Genomic DNA, 21,792 nt, shown 5'->3' with positions numbered 1-21,792 from the left:
ATATTGTCTTTTTATTCCAATGTAACCTCCAGCACTCTTCCAAGGGGCATTGATATTGTCTTTTTATTCCACTGCAACTTCCACCTCTCTTCCAAGGGGCATTAAAACCATCTTGTTAAGCTTCTGTGACCTCCATGTCTCTTTCACGGGGCATTAATATTGTTTTTTTATTCCACTGTAACCTCCACCACTCTTCCAAGGGGCATTGATATTTTCTTTTTATTCCACTGGGACCTTCACCACTCTTCCAAGTGGCATTGATATTGTCTTTTTAATCCACTGCGACCTCCACCACTCTTCCAAGGGGCATTAAAACAGTCTTGCTAAGCTACAGTGACCTCCACGTCTCTGACAAGGGGCATTAAAACCATCTGGTTAGACCACTCTGAACTCCACAGCTCTTCTAAGGGACATTGATATTGTCTTTTTATTCCACTGTAACCTCCACAACTCTTCCAAGGGGCATTGATTTCGTCTTTTTATTCCACTGCGACCTCCACCACTCTTCCAATGGGCATTGTTATTGACTTTTTAATCCCCTGCAACCTCCACCACTCTTCCAAGTGGCATTAAAACCATCTTGTTAAGCTACTGTGACCTCCACGTCCCTTCCACGGGGCATTGATATTGTCTTTTTATTCCACTGCGACCTCCACCACTCTTCCAAGGGGAATGGATATTGTCTTTTTAAACTGCTGCGATCTCCACCACTCTACCAAGGGGCATTAAAACCGTCTTGTTATGCTACTGTGACGTTGACTTCTCTTCCAAGTGGCATTAAAACCATCTGGTTAAACCACTCTGAACTCCACAGCTCTTCCAAGGGGCATTTGTATTGTCTTTTTATTCCACTCTAACTTCCACCACTCTTCCAAGGGGCATTGACATTGTCTTTTTACTCCACTGTGACCTCCACCACTCTTCCAAGTGGACATTAAAACCATATTGTTAAGCTACAGTGACCTCCACATCTCTTCCACGTGGCATTGATATTGTCTTTTTATTCCACTGTAACCTCCACCAATCTTTCAAGGGGCATTGATTTTGTTTTTTTATTCCACTGCGACCTCCACCACTCTTCCAAAGGGCATTAAAACCGTGTTGCTAAGTTACTGTGACCTCCACGTCTCTTTCAAGGAGCGTTAAAAGCATCTGGTTATACCACTCTGAACTCCACAGCTCTTCCAAGGGGTATTATTATTGTCTTTTTATTCCACTGTAACCTCCACCTCTCTTCCAAGGGGCATTGATATTGTCTTTTTATTCCAATGCGACCTCCACCAGTCCTCCAAGAGGCATTAAAACTGTCTTGTTAAGCTACTGTGACCTCCACGTCTCTTCCACGGGGCATTGAAATTTTCTTTTTATTCCACTGAAACCTCCACCACTCGTCCAAGGGGCATTGATATTGTCTTTTTAATCCACTGCGAACTCCACCAATCTTCCAAGGGGCATTAACACCATCTTGTTATGCTACTGTGACGTCGACTTCTCTTCCAAGGGGCATTAAAACCATCTGGTTAAACCACTCTGAACTCCACAGCTCTTCCAAGGGGCATTTGTATTGTCTTTTTATGCCACTCTAACCTCCACCACTCTTCCAAGGGGCATTGACATTGTCTTTTTATTCCACTGCGACCTCCACAACTCTTCTAAGGGGCGTTAAAACCATATTGTTAAGCTACAGTGAAATCCACATCTCTTCCACCGGGCATTGATATTGTCTTTTTATTCCACTGTAACCTCCACCACTCTTCCAAGGGGCTTTGATTTTGTCTTTTTATTCCACTGCGACCTTCACCACTCTTCCAATGGGCATTGTTATTGTCTTTTTAATCCCCTGCAACCTCCACCACTCTTCCAAGGGGCATTACAACCGTCTTGTTAAGCTACTGTGACCTCCATGTCCCTTCCATGGGGCATTGATATTGTCTATTTATTTCACTGCGACCTCCAACACTCTTCCAAGGGGCATTGATATTGTCTTTTTAATCCACTGCGAACTCCACCACTCTTACAAGGGGCATTAAAACCGTCTTGTTATGCTACTTTGACGTCGACTTCTCTTCCAAGGGGCATTAAAATCATATGGCTAACCACTCTGAACTCCACATTTCTTCCAAGGTGCATTTGTATTGTCTTTTTATTCCACTCTAACCTCCACCACTCTTCCAAGGGGCAATGACATTGTCTTTTTATTCCACTGCGACCTCCACCACTCTTCCAAGGGGCATTAAAACCATATTGTTAAGCTCCAGTGACCTCCACATCTCTTCCACAGGGCATTGACATTGTCTTTTTAATCCACTGTAACCTCCACCAATCTTCCAAGGGGCATTGATATTGTTTTTTTATTCCACTGCGACCTCCACCAATCTTACAAGGGGCATTAAAACCGTCTTGTTAAGTTACTGTGACCTCCATGTCTCTTCCAAGGAACGTTAAAACCGTCTGGTTATACCACTCTGAACTCCACAGCTCTTCCAAGGGGCATTATTATTGTATTTTTATTCCACTGTAACCTACACCACTCTTACAAGGGGTTTTTAAATTGTCTTTTTAATCCACTGCGACCTCCACCAGTCCTCCAAGAGGCATTAAAACCGTCTGGTTAAGCTACTGTGACCTCCACGTCTCTTCCACGGGGTCATTGAAATTGTCTTTTTATTCCACTGTAACCTCCACCACTCATCCAAGGGGCATTGATATTGTCTTTTTATTCCACTGCGACCTCCACCACTCTTCCAAGGGGCATTGATAATGTCTTTTTATTGCACTGCGACCACCAACACTCTACCAAGGCTCATTGATATTGTCTTTTTAATCCACTGCGACCTCCACCACTCTTCCAAGGGGCATTAAAACCGTCTTGTTAAGCTATTGTGACCTCCACATCTCTTCCACGGGGCATTGATATTGTCTTTATATTTAACTGTAACCTCCACCACTGTTCCAAGTGGCATTGATATTGTCTTTTTATTGAACTGTTATCTCCATCACTCTTCCAATGGGCATTGATATTGTCTTTTTACTCAACTGTAGCCTCCACCACTCTTCCAAGGGGCATTGATATTGTCTTTTTATTCCACTGTGACCTCCACCACTCTTCCAAGGGGCATTAAAACCGTCTTTTTAAGCTACTGTCACCTCCACGTCCCTTCCAAGGGGAATTAAAACCATCAATTTAAACCCCTCTAAACTCCACAGCTCTTTCAATGGGCATTGATATAGTCTTTTTATTCCAATGTAACCTCCAGCACTCTTCCAAGGGGCATTGATAATGTCTTTTTATTCCACTGGAACTTCAACCTCTCCTCCAAGAGGCATTAAAACCGTCTTGTTAAGCTACTGTGACCTCCACGTCTCTTTCACGGGGTATTGATATTGTATTTTTATTCCACTGTAACCTCCACCACTCTTCCAAGGGGCATTGATATTGTCTTTTTATTCCACTGGGACCTTCACCACTCTACCAAGTTGCATTGATATTGTCTTTTTAATCCACTGTGACCTCCACCACTCTTCCAAGGGGCATTAAAACCGTATTGTTAAGCTACTGTGACTTCCACGTCTCTTCCAAGGTGCATTAAAACAGTCAATTTCAACCACTCTGAACTCCACAGCTCTTGCAAGAGGCATTGATATTGTCTTTTTATTCCACTACTTCTTCCACCACTCTCCCAAGGTGCATTAAAAACATCTTGTTTAGCTATTGTAACCTCCATGTCTATTCCACTGGGCATTGATATTGTCTTTTTATTCCACTGTATCCTCCACCACTCTACCAAGGGGTTTTGATATTGTCTTTTTATTCCACTGCGACTTCCACCTCTCTTCTAAGGGGCAGTGATATTGTCTTTTTAATCCACAGCGACCTCCACCACTCTTCGAAGAGGTATTAAAACAGTCTTGTTAAGCTACTGTGACCTCCACATCTCTTCCAAGGTGTATTAAAACAGTCTGGTTAAACCACTCTGAACTCCACAGCTCTTCCAAGGAGCATTGATATTGTCTTTTTCTTCCACTGTAACCTCCACCATTCTTCCAAGGGGTATTGATATTGTCTTTTTAATGCACTGCGACCTCCACCACTCTTCCAAGGGGCATTTATATTGTCTTCTTATTCGACTGCGACCTCCACCACTCTTCCAAGGGGCATTAAAACTTTCTTGTTAAGCTACTGTGACCTCCACGTGTTTTCCACGGGGCATTGATATTGTCTTTTTAATCCACTGTGACTTCCACCACTTTTCCAAGGGGCATTAAAACCGTCTTGTTAATCTACTGTGACCTCCACGTCTCTTCCAAGGGGCAATTAAACCATCTGGTTAAACCACTCTGAACTCCACAGCTCTTCCAAGGGGCATTGGTATTGTCTTTTATTCCACTCTAACCTCCACCACTCTTCCAAGGGTCATTGACATTGTCTTTTTATTCCACTGCGAACTCCATCATTCTTTCAAGGGGCATTGATAATGTCTTTTTATTCCACTGCCACCTCCACCACTCTTCGAAAGGGCATTGATATTGTCTTTTTAATCCACTGCGACCTCCACCACTTTTCCAAGGGGCATTAAAAACGTCTTTTTAAGCTACTGTGACCTCCACGTCACTTCCAATGGGCATTAAAACCGTCTGGTTAATCCACTCTGAACTCCACAGCTCTTCCAAGGGGCATTGGTATTGTCTTTTTATTCCACTCTAACCTCCACCACTCTTCCAAAGGGCATTCACATTGTCTTTTTATTCCACTGCGACCTCCACCATTCTTCCAAGGGGCATTAAAACTGTCTTGTTACGCAACAGTGACCTCCACATCTCTTCCACGGGGCATTGATGTTGTCTTTAAATTCCACTGTAACCTCCACCACTCTACCAAGGGGCATTGATATTGTATTTTTATTCCACTGCGACCTCCACCATTCTACCAAAGCGCATTAATATTGTCTTTTTAATCCACTGCGACCTCCATCACTCTTCCAAAGGGAAATAAAACCATCTTGTTAAGCTACTGTGACCTCCTCGTCTCATCCACGGGGCATTGACATTGTCTTTTTATTCCACTGCAACCTCCACCACTCTTCCATGTGGCATTAAAACCGTCTTGTTAAGCTACTGTGACCTCCACGTCTCTTCCAAGGGGCATTAAAACCGTATGGTTAAACCAATCTGAACTCCACAGATCTTCCAAGGGGCATTGATATTGTCTTTTTATTCCACTCTAACCTCCACCTTTCTTCCAAGGGTTATTGATATTGTCTTTTTAATGCACTGCGACGTCCACCACTCTTCCAAGGGGCATTAAAACCATCTGGTTAAACCATTCTGAACTCCATAGCTCTTTCAAGAGGCAATGATATTGTCTTTTTATTTCACTGTAACCTCCACCACTCTTTCAAGGGGCATTGATATTGTCTTCTTATTCCACTGAGACCTCTACCACTCTTCCAAGTGGCATTAAAACTGTCTTGTTAAGCTACTGTGACCTCCACGTGTCTTCCACGGGGCATTGATATTGTCTTTTTAATCCACTGTGACTTCCACCACTTTTCCAAGGGGCATTAAAACCGTCTTGTTAATCTACTGTGACCTCAACGTCTTTTCCAAGGGGCAATAAAACCATCTGGTTAAACCACTCTGAACTCCACAGCTCTTCCAACGGGCATTGGTATTGTCTTTTTATTCCACTCTAACCTCCACCACTCTTCCAAGGGGCATTGACATTGTCTTTTTATTCCACTGCGAACTCCATCATTCTTCCAAGGGGCATTGATATTATCTTTTTATTCCACTGCCACCTCCACCACTCTTCAAAAGGGCATTGATATTGTCTTTTTAATCCACTGCGACCTCCACCACTTTTCCAAGGGGCATTAAAAACGACTTTTTAAGCTACTGTGACCTCCACGTCACTTCCAATGGGCATTAAAACCATCTGGTTAAACCACTCTGAACTCCGCAGCTCTTCCAAGGGGCATTGGTATTGTCTTTTTATTCCACTCTAACCTCCACCACTCTTCCAAGGGGCATTGACATTGTCTTTTTATTCCACTGCGACCTCCACCATTCTTCCAAGGGGCATTAAAATTGTCTTGTTAAGCAACACTGACCTCCACATCTCTTCCACGGGGCATTGATGTTGTCTTTAAATTCCACTGTAACCTCCACCACTCTACCAAGGTGCATTGATATTGTATTTTTATTCCACTGTGACCTCCACCATTCTTCCAAAGGGCATTGATATTGTCTTTTTAATCCACTGCGACCTCCACCATTCTTCCAAAGGGAATTAAAACCATCTTGTTAAGCTACTGTGACCTCCTCGTCTCATCCACGGGGCATTGATATTGTCTTTTTATTCCACTGCAACCTCCACCACTCTTCCATGTGGCATTAAAACCGTCTTGTTAAGCTACTGTGACCTCCACGTCTCTTCCACTGGGCATTAAAACCGTATGGTTAAACCAATCTGAACTCCACAGATCTTCCAAGGGTCATTGATATTGTCTTTTCATTCCACTTTAACCGCCACCATTCTTCCAAGGGTTATTGATATTGTCTTTTTAATGCACTGCGACGTCCACCACTCTTCCAATTGGCATTAAAACCATCTGATTAAACCACTCTGAACTCCATAGCTCTTTCAAGAGGCATTGATATTGTCTTTTTATTTCACTGTAACCTCCACCACTCTTTCAAGGGGCATTGATATTGTCTTTTTATTCCACTGCGACCTCCACCACTCTTTCAAGGGGCATTTAAACTGTCTTGCTAAGCTACTGTGACCTTCACTTGTCCTCTACGGTGCATTGTTATTGTCTTTTTAATCCACTCTGACCTCCACCACTTTTCCAAGGGGCATTAAAACCGTCTTGTTAATCTACTGTGACCTCCACGTCTCTTCCATGGGTCAATAAAACCATCTGGTTAAACCATTCTGAACTCCACACCTCTTCCAAGGGGCATTGATATTGTCTTTTTATTCCACTGTAACCTCCACCACTTTTCCTATGGGAATTGATATTGTCTTTTTATTATTATTATTATTATTTATTATTATAGCGCCATTTATTCCATGGCACTTTACATGTGATAGGGATATACATAAGAAAAGCATTTACATAATCTTAACAAAATGAGTCAGCGACTGGTACAGGAGGAGCGAGGACCCTGCCCACGAGGGCTCACATTCTAGAAGGGATGGGTGAGAATACATTAGGTGAGGGTAGAGCTGGTCGTGCAGCGGTGGTTACTGCAGGTTGTAGACTTGTCGGAAGAGGTAGGTCTTCAGGTTTCTTTTGAAGGTTTCCACGGTCGGCGAGAGACTGATGTGTTGGGGTAGAGAGTTCCAGAGTAGGGGGATGCACGGGAGAAATCTTGTATACGATGGTGGGAGGAGGAGATAAGGGGGGAGTAGAGAATGAGATCTTGTGAGGATCGGAGGTTGCGTGCAGGTAAGTACCGGGAGACTAGGTCACAGATGTATGGGGGAGACAGGTTGTGGATGGCTTTGTATGCCATGGTTAGAGTTTTGTAAACTGGATTCTCTGGGCAATGGGGAGCCAGTGAAGAGACTGACAGAGAAGAGAGGCCGGGGAATAGCGGGGGGACAGGTGAATTAATCGAGCAGCAGAGTTTAGGATAGATTGGAGAGGCACAAGAGTGTTGTAAGTGAGGCCACGGAGCAGGAGGTTGCAGTAGTCGAGGCGGGATATGATGAGGGCATGCACTAGTGTTTTTGCAGAGTCTTTGCTGAGGAATGCACGGATCCGGGAGATGTTTTTCAGTTGGAGTCGGCAGGAAGTGGAAAGGGCTTGGATATGTGGCTTGAAGGAGAGATCAGAGTCCAGGGTTACTCCAAGGCAGCGAGCTTGTGGGACTGGGGAGAGTGAACAGCCATTGACGTTGATGGCTAGGTCAGATGGGGGATGTGAATGAGAGGGTGGAAAGATGATGAACTCTGTTTTATCCATGTTGAGTTTTAGAAATCTGTCAGAGAAGAAGGATATCATGGCGGACAGACATTGTGGGATTTTGGTTAGTAGGGAGGAGATATCGGGTCCAGAGAGGTAGATCTGTGTGTCGTCAGCATAGAGGTGATACTGAAAACTGTGAGACTCTATGAGCTGTCCCAGGCCAAAGGTGTAGATGGAGAAGAGCAGAGGTCCTAGAACTGAACCTTGGGGGACACCGACAGATAGGGGGCGAGATGAGGAGGTGGTGCGTGAGTGGGAGACGCTGAATGTCCTGTCTGTTAAGTATGAGGAAATCCAAGATTGAGCCAAGTCCGTGATGCCAAGAGATGAGAGAATCTGGAGTAAGAGGGAATGGTCCACTGTGTCAAAGGCAGATGACAGGTCCAGAAGGAGGAGGATGGAGTAGTGTCTCTTGGATTTGGCTTTTAGTAGGTCGTTGGTGACTTTGGTCAGGGCAGTTTCAGTCGAGTGATGCGGTCGGAAGCCAGATTGCAGCCAGTCGAAGAGGGAGCAGGAGGAGAGGTGGGAGGACAGTTCAAGTTGGACATGTTGTTCTAGTAGTTTTGAGGCAAAGGGAAGGAGTGATATGGGGCGGTAGCTAGTCAGAGAGTAAGGGTCAAGGGAGGGCTTTTGAGGATGGGTGTGATTGCAGCATGTTTGAAACATGAGGGAAAGACACCGGTTGTTAGTGACAGATTGAAGAGGTGAGTTAGGGTTGGGATGAAGACTGTGGTAAGGTTAGTGATGAGGTGGGATGGGATTGGGTCAAGTTCGCAGGCGGTGAGGTGTGATTTGGAGAGTAAAGAGGAGACTTGACCTTCTGTAATGGTGGAGAAGTGGGGTTTGGAGGAGGAGGGTTGAATAGATATGAGGAGGGGTTGTGTGGACTTTAGGCAAAAGTTTTGTCTGATGGTGTCAATCTTCTGTTTGAAGAATGAGGCAAAGTCATCGGCTGAGATGAGAGAAGAGGGAGGAGGTGCTGGGGGACGAAGGAGAGAGTTGAAAGTGTTAAATAGCTGTTTAGGGTTGTGAGATAGGGAGGATATGAGACATGAGAAGTAGGTTTGTTTTGCTGTAGTGAGTGCGGACTTGAAATTAGTGAGGGATTGCTTGAATGCGATGAAGTGCTCCATGGAGTGAGACCTTTTCCATCTCCGCTCCGCAACCCTGGAGGCCCGGCGCAATTCTTTAGTAAGTTTAGTGTGCCAGGGTTGCCTGTTGAATGTGCGAGATGTGGTGTGTGTGAGAGGGGCGATCGAGTCTAGAGCTGCAGCTATTGTGGTGTTATATGGAGCAGCAGCAACGTCTGCATCGTGTAAGGAATTTATGTCTGTAAGAGGGAGGAGGGATTCAGAGAGTGAGTGTAAGTCAAGGTGTTTGAGATTTCTGCGAGGGTATGCAAGTTTGTGGAGTGGGGATTGTTGCCCCGGGGAGGAGAGAGAAGAGAATGTAAGTAGGCTGTGATCAGAGAGAGGGAGAGGTGAGTTATAGAGGTTAGATAGGGAACAGAGGCGGGTGAAGATGAGGTCCAGTGTGTGGCCATCTTTGTGGGTGGGTGTGGAAGACCATTGAGTGAGTCCGAAGGAGTAAGTGAGAGATAGGAACTTAGAGACAGATGAGTGGGAAGTGTTAATGGGGATGTTGAAGCCACCCATTATGATAGTGGGGATGTCAGTGGAGAGGAAGTGAAGCAGCCAGGTGGTGAAGTGGTCTAAGAAGGTGGTGGCTTGCCCTGGGGGTCGGTAAACGACGGCCAGTTGGAGGTTGGAGGGGGAATAGATGCGCGCACAGTGCACCTCAAAAGAGGGGAGTGTAACGGAGGGTGGCAGTGGGATTTGGGTGAAAGTGCAGTGTTCTGATAGGAGAAAACCTACGTCTCCGCCATGTTTGCCGTTGGGGCGGGGGGTGTGGGAAAGGTGGAATCCGCCATTTGAAAGTGCAGCTGGGGAGGTTGTGTCAGAGGGGGTGTGCCAGGTTTCAGTGATGGCGAGGAAGGAAAGTTTGTTTGTAATGAAAAGATCGTGGCTGAAGGAAAGTTTGTTGCAGACAGAGTGAGCGTTCCACAGAGCTCCTGTTAGAGCAACTAAGGGAGTGGGGATTGGTTAGATGGGTATGAGGTTAGAAGGGTTGCGACAGTTTGTGGAAGGTCGTGGATAGGAGGAAGAAGTAACTGTGAGGATATGGTGAGGAGGACCAGGATTTGGAGAGATATCTCCAGCAGTGAGGAGGAGCAGAGAAAGTGTTAGCAGGTGGGAGCAAGAGAGAGCATGAGGTGGCTGTCTGTGTTTGGAGATCCAGGATTGAATGTTTAGGAATAATTTGGAGGAGGAGGTGAGATGAATGGGGAGGATGGAGGGAGAGATGAAGAGTTTCTTACTAGGTGTAGGGATTTGAGGAGTTACTAGAAAGTGGAGGACTATAGAGGAAAAAGTGAGAGCTAAGAGAAACATAGTTAAAAGAGAGTAAGTGGTCAAAGTGTTGGTTACCTGACTCCTGCCCTGACTAACTGCCTCTGAAATAACTGCCACTTATCTCCGAAGCCACTTTGCACAAGAAGACACGAGCACACCCCAGCACAAGGGCACCCCTTATAGAGCTTCTAAATATATAGGGCACATTAAACTATCAGGTGAAGGGCATTGTGGGAGGTGCATATGGTTAAATTAGCAGCTGGTCGTCTCACCAGGAGATGGCTGGGTGATCAAACACAGAGCTAGGACTCTAGTCTCTGCAGTTTAGCACCTCTAAAAATCAGATAAGATCTATAGTGGGGAAGGGACAGACATATGTGGGTATTGAATGGACTGGGACAGATAAAGCAGAGAAGTTATGCAGAGCTTGTACCAGTGAGGTGAATCAGCAAAGCAGAGCATTAGATTACAGCAGACACAGCAAGCAGAGAAGTTATGCAGAGCATGTACCAGTGAGGTGAATCAACAAAGCAGAGCATTAGATTACAGCAGACACAGCAAGCAGAGAAGTTATGCAGAGCATGTACAAGTGAGGTGAATCAACAAAGTAGAGCATTAGATTACAGCAGACACAGCAAGCAGAGAAGTTATGCAGAGCATGTACCAGTGAGGTTATTCCATTGCGACCTCCACCACTCTTCCAAGAGGCATTCATATTGTCTTTTTATTCCACTGAGACCTCCGCCACTTTTCCAAAGGTCATTGATAATGTCTTTTATTCCACTGTAACCTCCACCACTGTCCTAAGGGGCATTAAAACGGTCTTGTTAAGCTACTGTGACCTCCACGTCTCTTCCACAGGGCATTGTTATTGTCTTTTTATTCCACTGCGACCTCCACCACTCTGCCAATGGGCATTAAAACTGTCTTGTTAAGCTACTGTGATGTCGATGTCTCTTCCACGGGGCATTCATATTGTCTTTTTATTCCACTGCGACCTCCACCACTCTTCCAAGAGGCATTGATATTGTCTTTTTATTCCACTGTAACCTCCACCACTCTTCCAAGGGGCATTGATATTGTCTTTTTATTCCACTGTAACCTCCACCACTCTTCCAAGGAGCATTGATATTGTCTTTTTATTCCACTGTAACCTCCACCACTCTTCCAAGGAGCATTGATATTGTCTTTTTATTCCACTGTAACCTCCACCACTCTGCCAAGGGGCATTAAAACCGTCTTGTTAAGCTACTGTGATGTCCATGTCTCTTCCACGGGGCATTCATATTGTCTTTTTATTCCACTGCGACCTCCACCACTCTTCCAAGAGGCATTGATATTGTCTTTTTATTCCACTGTAACCTCCACCACTCTTCCAAGGGGCATTGATATTGTCTTTTTATTCCACTGCGACCTCCACCACTCTTCCAAGGTTCATTGATATCGTCTTTTATTCCACTGCGACCTCCACGTCTCTTCCAAGGGGCACTAAATCCGTTTGGTTAAACCACTCTGTACTCCACAGCTCTTCCAAGGGGCAATGATATTGTCTTATTATTTCACTGTAACTTCCACTACTCTTTCAAGGGGCATTGATATTGTATTTTTATTCCACTGTGACCTCCACCACTCCTCCAAGGGACATTAAAACCGTCTAGTTAAAACTCTCTGAGCTCCACAGCTCTTCCAAGGGGCATTGACAATGTCTTTTTATTCCATTGTAAACTTCTGCACTCTTCCAAGTGCATTGATATTGTCTTTTTATTCCTCTGCGACGTCCACAACTCTTCCAAGGGCCATTAAAACCGTCTTCTTAAGCTACTGTGACCTCCAAGTTTCTTACACAGGGCATTGATATTGTCTTTTTATTCCACTTTAAGCTCCACCATTTTTCCAAGGGACATTGATATTGTCTTTTTATTCCACTGTAACCTCCACCACTCTTCTAAGGGGCATTGATATTGTCTTGTTATTCCACTATAACCTCCACCACTCTTCCAAGGGGCATTGATATTGTTTTTTTAATCCACTGCGACCTCTACCACTCCTCCAAGGGGTTTAAAACAGTCTTGATAAGCTTCAGTGACCTCCATGTCTCTTCCAAGGGGCATTAAAACCACTTGGTTAAATCACTCTGAACTCCACAGCTCTTCCAAGGGGCATTGATATTGTCTTTTTTTTCCACTGTGACCTCCACCACTCTTCCAAGTGGATTTGATAGTCTTTTTAATCCACTGCTACCCCCACCACTCTTCCAAGGGGCATTGAAATTGTCTTTTTAATCCACTGCGACCTCCACCACTCTTCCAAGATACATTGATATTGTCTTTTTATTCCACTGCGACCTTCACCCCTCTTCCAAGGAACATTGATATTGTCTTTTTATTCCACTGTAACCTCCACCATTCTTCCAAGGGACATTGATATTGTCTTTTTATTCCACTGTAACCTCCACCACTCTTCCAAGGGGCATTGATATTGTCTTATTATTCCACTGTAACCTCCACCACTCTTTCAAGGGGAGTTGATATTGTCTTTTTAATCCACTGCGTCCTCTACCACTCCTCCAAAGGGCTTTAAAACAGTCTTGAAAAGCTTCTGTGACCTCCACTTCTCTTCCAAGGGACATTAAAACCGCATGGTTAAACCAATCTGTACTCCACAGCTCTTGCAAGAGGCATTGATATTGTCTTTTTATTCCACTGTAACCTACACCACTCTTCCAAGGGGCATTGATTTTGTCTTTTTAATCCACTGCGAACTCCATCTCTCTTCCAAGAAGCATTAAAACCATCTTGTTTAGCTACTGTGACCTCCACGTCTATTCCACGGTGCCTTAAAACCTTCTGGTTAAACCACTGTGAACTCCACAGCTCTTCCAAGGGGCATTGATATTGTCTTTTTATTTTACTGCGACCTTCACAACTCTTCCAAGGGGCATTAATATTGTCTTTTTACTCCACTGCGACCTCCATCACTCTTGCAAGGGTCATTGATATTGTCTTTTTACACCACTGTAACCTCCACCACTCTTCCAAGGGGCATTAATATTGCCTTTTTATTCCACTGCGACCTCCACCTCTCTTCCAAGGGGCATTAAAACCATCTTGTTAAGCTACTGTGACCTCCAAGGTTCTTCCACGAGGCATTGATATTGTCTTTTTATTCCACTGCGACCTCCACATCTCTTCCAAGTTGAATTGATATTGTCTTTTTATTCCACTGCGACCTCCACCACTCTTCTAAGGGGCATTGATATTGTCTTTTTAATCCACCGCGACCTCCACCACTCTTTCAAGGGGCATTAAAACCGTCTGGTTAAACCACTCTGAACTCCACAGCTCTTCCAAGAGGCATTGATATTGTCTTTTTATTCCACTGTAACCTCCACCACTCTTCCAAGGGGCATTGATTTTGTCTTTTTAATCCGCTGCGACCTCCATCACTCTTCCAAGAAGCATTAATACCGTCTTTTTTAGCTACAGTGACCTCAACGTCTATTCCACGGGGCCTTAAATTCTTCTGGTTAATCCACTGTGAACTCCACAGCTCTTCCAAGGGGTCATTGATATTGTCTTTTTATTCCACTTTAACCTCCACCACTCTTCCAAGGGGCATTGATATTGTCTTGTTATTTTACTGTTACCTCCACCACTCTTCCAATGGGCATTAAAACAGTCTTGATAAGCTACTGAGACCTCCACGTCTCTTCCAAGAGGCATTAAACCGTCTTGTTAAACCACTCTGTACTCCACAGCTCTTCCAAGAGGCATTGATATTGTCTTTTTATTCAACTGTAACCTCCACCACTCTTCCAAGGGGCATTGATATTGTCTCTGTTTTCCACTGCGACCTCCACCACTCTGCAAAGGGGCATTGATATTGTGTGTTTAATCCACTGTGAACTCCACGTCTCTTCCAAGGGGCATTCAAACCGTCAATTTAAAAAACTCTGAACTCCACAGCTCTTCCAAGGAGCACTGGTATTGTCTTTTTATTCCACTCTAACCTCCACCTCTCTTCCAAGGGGCATTGACATTGCCTATTTATTCCACTGCGACCTCCATCACTCTTCCAAGGGGCATTAAGACCATCTTGTTAAGCTACAGTGACCTAAACAACTCTTCCATGGGGCATTGATATTGTCTTTTTATTCCACTGTAACCTCCAACACTCTTCCAGGGGGCATTGATTTTGTCTTTATATTCCAATGCGACCTCTACCACTCTTCCAATGGGCATTGATTTTTATTGTCTTTTTAATCCACTGCAACCTCCACCACTCATCCTAGGCACATTAAAGCCATCATGTTAAGCTACTGTCACGTACATGTCTATTCCACGGGGCATTGATGTTTACTTTTTCTTCTACTGTAACCTCCACCACTCTTCCAAGTGGCATTGACAATGTCGTTTTATTCCACTTCGACTTCCACCTCTCTTCTTAGGGGCATTGAAATTGTCTTTTTAATCCATTGCGACCTCCACCACTCTTCCAAGAGGCATTAAAACAGTCTTGTTAAGCTACTGTGACCTCCACGTCTCTTCCAAGGGGCATTAAAACCGTCTGGTTAAACCACTCTGAACTCCACAGCTCTTCCAAGGGGCATTGATATTGTCTTTTTATTCCACTGTAACCTCCACCACTCTTCCAAGGGGCATTAATTTTGTCTTTTTATGCCACTGCGACCTCCACCACTCTTCCAATGGGCACTGTTATTGTCTTTTTAATCCCCTGCAACCTCCACCACTCTTCCAAGGGGCATTAAAACTGTCTTGTTAGGCTACTGTGACCGCCACGTCCCTTCCACAGGGCATTGACATTGTCTTTTTATTCCACTGCGACCTCCACCACTCTTCCAAGGGGCATTAAAACCATTTTGTTAAGCTACAGTGACTTCCACATCTCTTCCACGGGGCATTGATATTGTCTTTTTATTCCACTGTAACCTCCACCACTCTTCCTCGGGGCATTGATATTGTTTTTTTAATCCACTGCAACCTCCACCACTCTTCCATGTGGCATTAAAACCATATTGTTAATCTACTGTGACCTCCACTTCTCTTCCAAGGGGCAATAAAACCATCTGGTTAAACCACTCTGAACTCCACAGCTCTTCCAAGGGACATTGGTATTGTCTTTTTATTCCACTCTAACCTTCACCACTCTTCCAATGGGCATTGACATTGTCTTTTTATTCCACTGCAACCTCCATCATTCTTTCAAAAGGCATTGATATTGTCTTTTAATTCCACTGCCACCTCCACCACTCTTCCAAGGGGAATTGATATTGTCTTTTTAATCCACTGCGTCCTCCACCACTTTTCCAAGGGGCATTAAAAAAGTCTTTTTAAGCTACTGTGACCTCCACGTCACTTCCAATGGGCATTAAAAGCATCTGGTTAAACCACTCTGAACTCCACAGCTCTTCCAAGGGGCATTAAAACTGTCTTGTTAAGCTGCTGTAACCTCCATGTCTATTCCACTGGGCATTGATATTGTCTTTTTATTCCAATGTAACCTCCACCACTCTTCTAAGGGGCAGTGATATTGTCTTTTTAAACCACTGCGACCTCCACCACCCTTCCAAGAGGCATTAAAATCATCTTATTAAGCTAGTATGACCTCCACGTCTCCTCCAAGGGGCATTAAAACCATCTGGTTAAACCACTCTGAATTCCACAGCTCATCAAATGGGCATTGATATTGTCTTTTTATTCCACTGTAACCTCCACCACTTTTCCTATTGGAATTGATATTGTCTTTTTATTATTATTATTATTATTTATTATTATAGCGCCATTTATTCCATGGCGCTTTACATGTGATAGGGATATACATAACAAAAGCATTTACATAATCTTAACAAAATGAGTCAGCGACTGGTACAGGAGGAGCGAGGACCCTGCCCGCGAGGGCTCACATCCTAGAAGGGATGGGTGAGGATACATTAGTTGAGGGTAGAGCTGGTCGTGCAGTGGTGGTTACTGCAGGTTGTAGGCTTGTCGGAAGAGGTGGGTCTTCAGGTTTCTTTTGAAGGTTTCCACGGTCGGCGAGAGTCTGATGCGTTGGGGTAGAGAGTTCCAGAGTAGGGGAGATGCACGGGAGAAATCTTGTATACGATTTTGGGAGGAGGAGATAAGAGAGGAGTAGAGAAGGAGATCTTGTGAGGATCGGAGGTTGCGTGCAGGTAAGTACCGGGAGACTAGGTCACAGATGTATGGGGGAGACAGGTTGTGGATGGCTTTGTATGCCTTGGTTAGAGTTTTGAACTGTGTTCTCTGGGCAATGGGAAGCCAGTGAAGAGGTTGACAGAGAGGAGACGCCGGGGAATAGCGAGGGGACAGGTGAATTAGTCAAGCAGCAGAGTTGAGGATAGATTGGAGAGGCGCAAGAGTGTTGTAAGGGAGGCCACGGAGCAGGAGGTTGCAGTAGTTGAGGCGGGATATGATGAGGGCATGCACTAGTGTTTTTGCAGTGTCTTTGCTGAGGAATGCACGGATCCGGGAGATGTTTTTGAGTTGGAATCGGCAGGAAGTGGAAAGTGCTTGGATATGTGGCTTGAAGGAGAGATCAGAGACAGCGTTACTCCAAGGCAGCGAGCTTGTGGGACTGGGGAGAGTGAACAGCCATTGACGATGATGGATAGGTCAGATGGGGGATACAAATGAGAGGGTGGAAAGATGATGAACTCTGTTTTATCCATGTTGAGTTTTAGAAATCTGTCAGAGAAGAAGGATGACATGGCGGACAGACATTGTGGGATTTTGGTTAGTAGTTAGGAGATATCGGGTCCAGAGAGGTAGATCTGTGTGTCGTCAGCATAGAGGTGATACTGAAAACCGTGAGACTCTATGAGCTGTCCCAGGCCAAAGGTGTAGATGGAGAAGAGCAGAGGTCCTAGAACTGAACGTTGGGGGACACCGACAGATAGGGGGCGAGATGAGGAGGTGGTGCGTGAGTGGGAGACGCTGAATGTCCTATCTGTTAAGTATGAGGAGATCCAAGATAGAGCCAAGTCCGTGATGCCAAGAGATGAGAGAATCTGGAGTAAGAGGGAATGGTCCACTGTGTCAAAGGCAGATGACAGGTCCAGAAGGAGGAGGATGGAGTAGTGTCGCTTGTATTTGGCATTTAATAGGTCGTTGGTGACCTTGGTTAGGGCAGTTTCAGTCAAGTGATGCGGTCGGAAGCCAGATTGCAGGCGGTCAATGAGGAAGCAGGAGGAGAGGTGGGAGGGCAGTTCAAGGTGGACATGTTGTTCTAGTAGTTTTGAGGCAAAGGGGAGGAGTGATATGGGGCGGTAGCTAGTCAGAGTGGAAGGGTCAAGGGAGGGCATTTTGAGGATGGGTGTGATTGCGGCATGTTTGAAACATTAGGGGAAGACACCGGTTGTTAGTGACAGATTGAAGAGGTGGGTTAGGGTTGGGATGAAGACTGTGGTAAGGTTAGTGATGAGGTGGGATGGGATTTGGTTAAGTTCGCAGGTGGTGAGGTGTGATTTGGAGAGTAAAGAGGAGACTTGACCTTCTGTAATGGTGGAGAAGTGGGGTTTGGAGGAGGAGGGTTGAATAGATATGAGGAGGGGTTGTGTGGACTTTAGCCAAAAGTTTTGTCTGATGGTGTCAATCTTCTGTTTGAAGAATGAGGCTAAGTCGTCGGCTGAGATGAGAGAAGAGGGAGGAGGCGCTGGGGGACGAAGGAGAGAGTTGAAAGTGTTAAATAGCTGTTTAGGGTTGTGAGATAGGGAGGATATGAGAGATGAGAAGTAAGTTTGTTTTGCTGTAGTGAGTGCGGACTTGAAATTAGTGAGGGATTGCTTGAATGCGATGAAGTGCTCGATGGAGTGAGACCTTTTCCATCTTCGCTCCGTAACCCTGGAGACCCGGCGCAGTTCTTTAGTAAGTTTAGTGTGCCAGGGTTGCCTGTTGAATGTGCGAGATGTGGTGTATGTGAGAGGGGCGATCGAGTCTAGAGCTGCAGCTATTGTGGTGTTATATGAAGCCGCAGCAACGTCTGCATCGTGTAAGGAATTTATGTCTGTAAGAGGGAGGAGGGATTCAGACAGAGAGTGTAAGTCAAGGTGTTTGAGATTTCTGCGAGGGTATGCAAGTTTGTGGAGTGGGGATTGTTGCCCCGGGGAGGAGAGAGAAGAGAATGTAAGTAGACTGTGAAAAGAGAGAGGGAGAGGTGAGTTAGAGAGGTTAGATAGGGAACAGAGGCGGGTGAAGATGAGGTCCAGTGTGTGGCCATCTTTGTGGGTGGGTGTGGAAGACCATTGAGTGAGTCCGAAGGAGGAAGTGAGAGATTGGAACTTAGAGACAGACGAGTGGGAAGTGTTAATGGGGATGTTGAAGTCACCCATTATGATAGTGGGGATGTCATTGGAGAGGAAGTGAAGCAGCCAGGTAGTGAAGTGGTCTAAGAAGGTGGTGGCTTGCCCAGGGGGTCGGTAAACGATGGCTAGTTAGAAGTTGGAGGGGGAATAGATGAGCACACAGTGCACCTCAAAAGAGGGAAGTGTAACGGAGGGTGGCAGTGGGACTTGGGTGAAAGCGCAGTGTTCTGATAGGAGAAAACCTACGCCTCCGCCATGTTTGCCTTTGGGGCGAGGGGTGTGGGATAGGTGGAATTGGCCATATGAAAGTGCAGCTGGGGAGGCTGTGTCAGAGGGGGTGAGCCAGGTTTCAGTGATGACGAGGAAGGAAAGTTTATTTGTAATGAAAAGATCGTGGATGAAGGAAAGTTTGTTGCAGACAGAGCGAGCATTCCATAGAGCACCTGTTAGAGCAACTAAGGGAGTGGGGATTGTTTGGATGGGTATGAGGTTAGAAGGGTTGCAACAGTTTGTGGAAGGTCGTGGATAGGAGAAAGAAGTAACTGTTAGGATATGGCGAGGAAGACCAGGATTTGGAGAGATATCTCCAGCAGTGAGGAGGAGCAGAGAAAGTGTTAGCAGGTGGGAGCAAGAGAGAGCATGAGGTGGCTGTCTGTGTTTGGAGATCCAGGATTGAATGTTTAGGAATAATTTGGAGGAGGAGGTGAGATGAATGGGGAGGATGGAGGGAGAGATGAAGAGTTTCTTACTATGTGTAGGGATTTGAGGGGTTACTAGAAAGTGGAGGACTATAGAGGAAAAAGTGAGAGCTAAGAGAAACATAGTTAAAAGAGAGTAAGTGGTCAAAGTGTTGGTTACCTGACTCCTGCCCTGACTAACTGCCTCTGAAATAACTGCCACTTATCTCCGAAGCCACTTTGCACAAGAAGACACGAGCACACCCCAGCACAAGGGCACCCCTTACAGAGCTTCTAAATATATAGGGTACATTAAACTATCAGGTGAAGGGCATTGTGGGAGCTGCATATGGCTAAATTAGCAGCTGGTCGTCTCACCAGGAGATGGCTGTGTGATCAAACACAGAGCTACTCTGAACTCCACAGCTCTTGCAAGAGGCATTGATATTGTCTTTTTATTCCACTGTAACCTACAGCACTCTTTCAAGGGGAATTGATATTTTCTTTTTATTCCACTACGACTTCCACCACTCTCCCAAGGTACATTAAAAACATCTTGTTTAGCTACTGTAACGTCCATGTCTATTCCACGGGGCATTGATATTGTCTTTTTATTCCACTGTATCCTCCACCACTCTTCCAAGGGGTATTGATATTGTCTTTTTATTCCCCTGTGACTTCCACCTCTCTTCTAAGGGGCATTGATATTGTCCTTTAAATCCACTGCGACCTCCACCACTCTTCCAAGAGGCATTAAAACAGTCTTGTTAAGCTACTGTGACCTCCACATCTCTTCCAAGGGGCATTAAAACCGTCTGGTTAAACCACTCTGAACTCCACAGCTCTTCCAAGGGGCATTGATATTGTCTTTTTATTCCACTGTAACCTCCACCATTCTTCCAAGGGGTATTGATATTGTCTTCTTAACGCACTGTGACCTCCACCACTCTTCCAAGGGGCACTAAAACCATCTGGTTAAACCACTCTGAACTCCATAGCTCTTTCAAGAGGCATTGATATTTTCTTTTCATTTCACTGCAACTTCCACCTCTCTTCCAAGGGGCATTAAACCGTCTTGTTAAGCTACTGTGACCTCCACGTCTCTTTCACGGGGCATTGATATTGTCTTTTTATTCCACTGTAACCTCCACCACTCTTTCAAGGGGCGTTGATATTGTCTTTTTATTCCACTGGGACCTTTACCACTCTTCCAAGTGGCATTGATATTGTCTTTTTAATCCACTGCGACCTCCACCACTCTTCCAAGGGGCATTAAGACCATATTGTTATGCTACTGTGACCTCCACGTCTCTTCCAAGGTGCATTAAAACCGTCAATTTAAATCACTCTGAACTCCACAGCTCTTGCAAGAGGCATTGATATTGTCTTTTTATTCCACTGTAACCTACAGCACTCTTTCAAGGGGAATTGATATTTTCTTTTTATTCCACTACGACTTCCACGACTCTCCCAAGGTGCATTAAAAACATCTTGTTTAGCTACTGTAACGTCCATGTCTATTCCACGTGGCATTGATATTGTCTTTTTATTCCACTGTATCCTCCACCACTCTTCCAAGGGGTATTGATATTGTCTTTTTATTCCCCTGTGACTTCCACCTCTCTTCTAAGGGTCATTGATATTGTTCTTTAAATCCACTGCGACCTCCACCACTCTTCCAAGGGGCATTAAGACAGCCTTGTTAAGCTACTGTGACCTACAGGGCTCTTCCAAGGGGCATTAAAAACGTCTGGTTAAACCACTCTGAACTCCACAGCTCTTCCAAAGGGCATTGATATTGTCTTTTTATTCCACTGTAACCTACACCACTCTTCCAAGGGGCATTGATTTTGTATTTTTATTCCACTGCGACCTCCACCACTCTTCCAATGGGCATTGCTATTGTCTTTTTAATCCCCTGCAACGTCCACCACTCTTCCAAGCGGCATTAAAACCGTCTTGTTAAGCTACTGTGACCTCCACGTCCCTTCCACGGGGCATTGATATTGTCTTTTTATTCCACGGCGACCTCCACCACTCTTCCAAGGGTCATTGATAGTGTCTTTTTAATCCACTGCGAACTCCACCACTCTTTCAAGAGGCATTAAAACCTTCTTGTTATGCTACTGTGACGTCGTCTTCTCTTCCAAGGGGCATTAAAACCATCTGGTTAAACCACTCTGAACTCCACCACTCTTCCAAGGGGCATTAAAACTGTCTTGTTAAGCTACTGTGACCTCCACGTGTCTTCCACGGGGCATTGATATTGTCTTTTTAATCCACTGTGACCTCCACCACTTTTCCAAGGGGCATTAAAACCATCTTGTTAATCTACTGTGACCTCCATGTCTCTTCCAAGAGGTATTAAAACCATATTGTTAAGCTACAGT

The sequence above is a fragment of the Phyllobates terribilis genome, unplaced genomic scaffold, assembly GCF_046119375.1.
Source record: "Phyllobates terribilis strain yellow unplaced genomic scaffold, ASM4611937v1 Scaffold_39__1_contigs__length_11870865, whole genome shotgun sequence".
Taxonomy (NCBI): Eukaryota; Metazoa; Chordata; class Amphibia; order Anura; family Dendrobatidae; genus Phyllobates; species Phyllobates terribilis.
The sequence above is the reverse complement of the archived record's forward strand: the minus strand, read 5'-3'. Positions refer to the sequence as shown.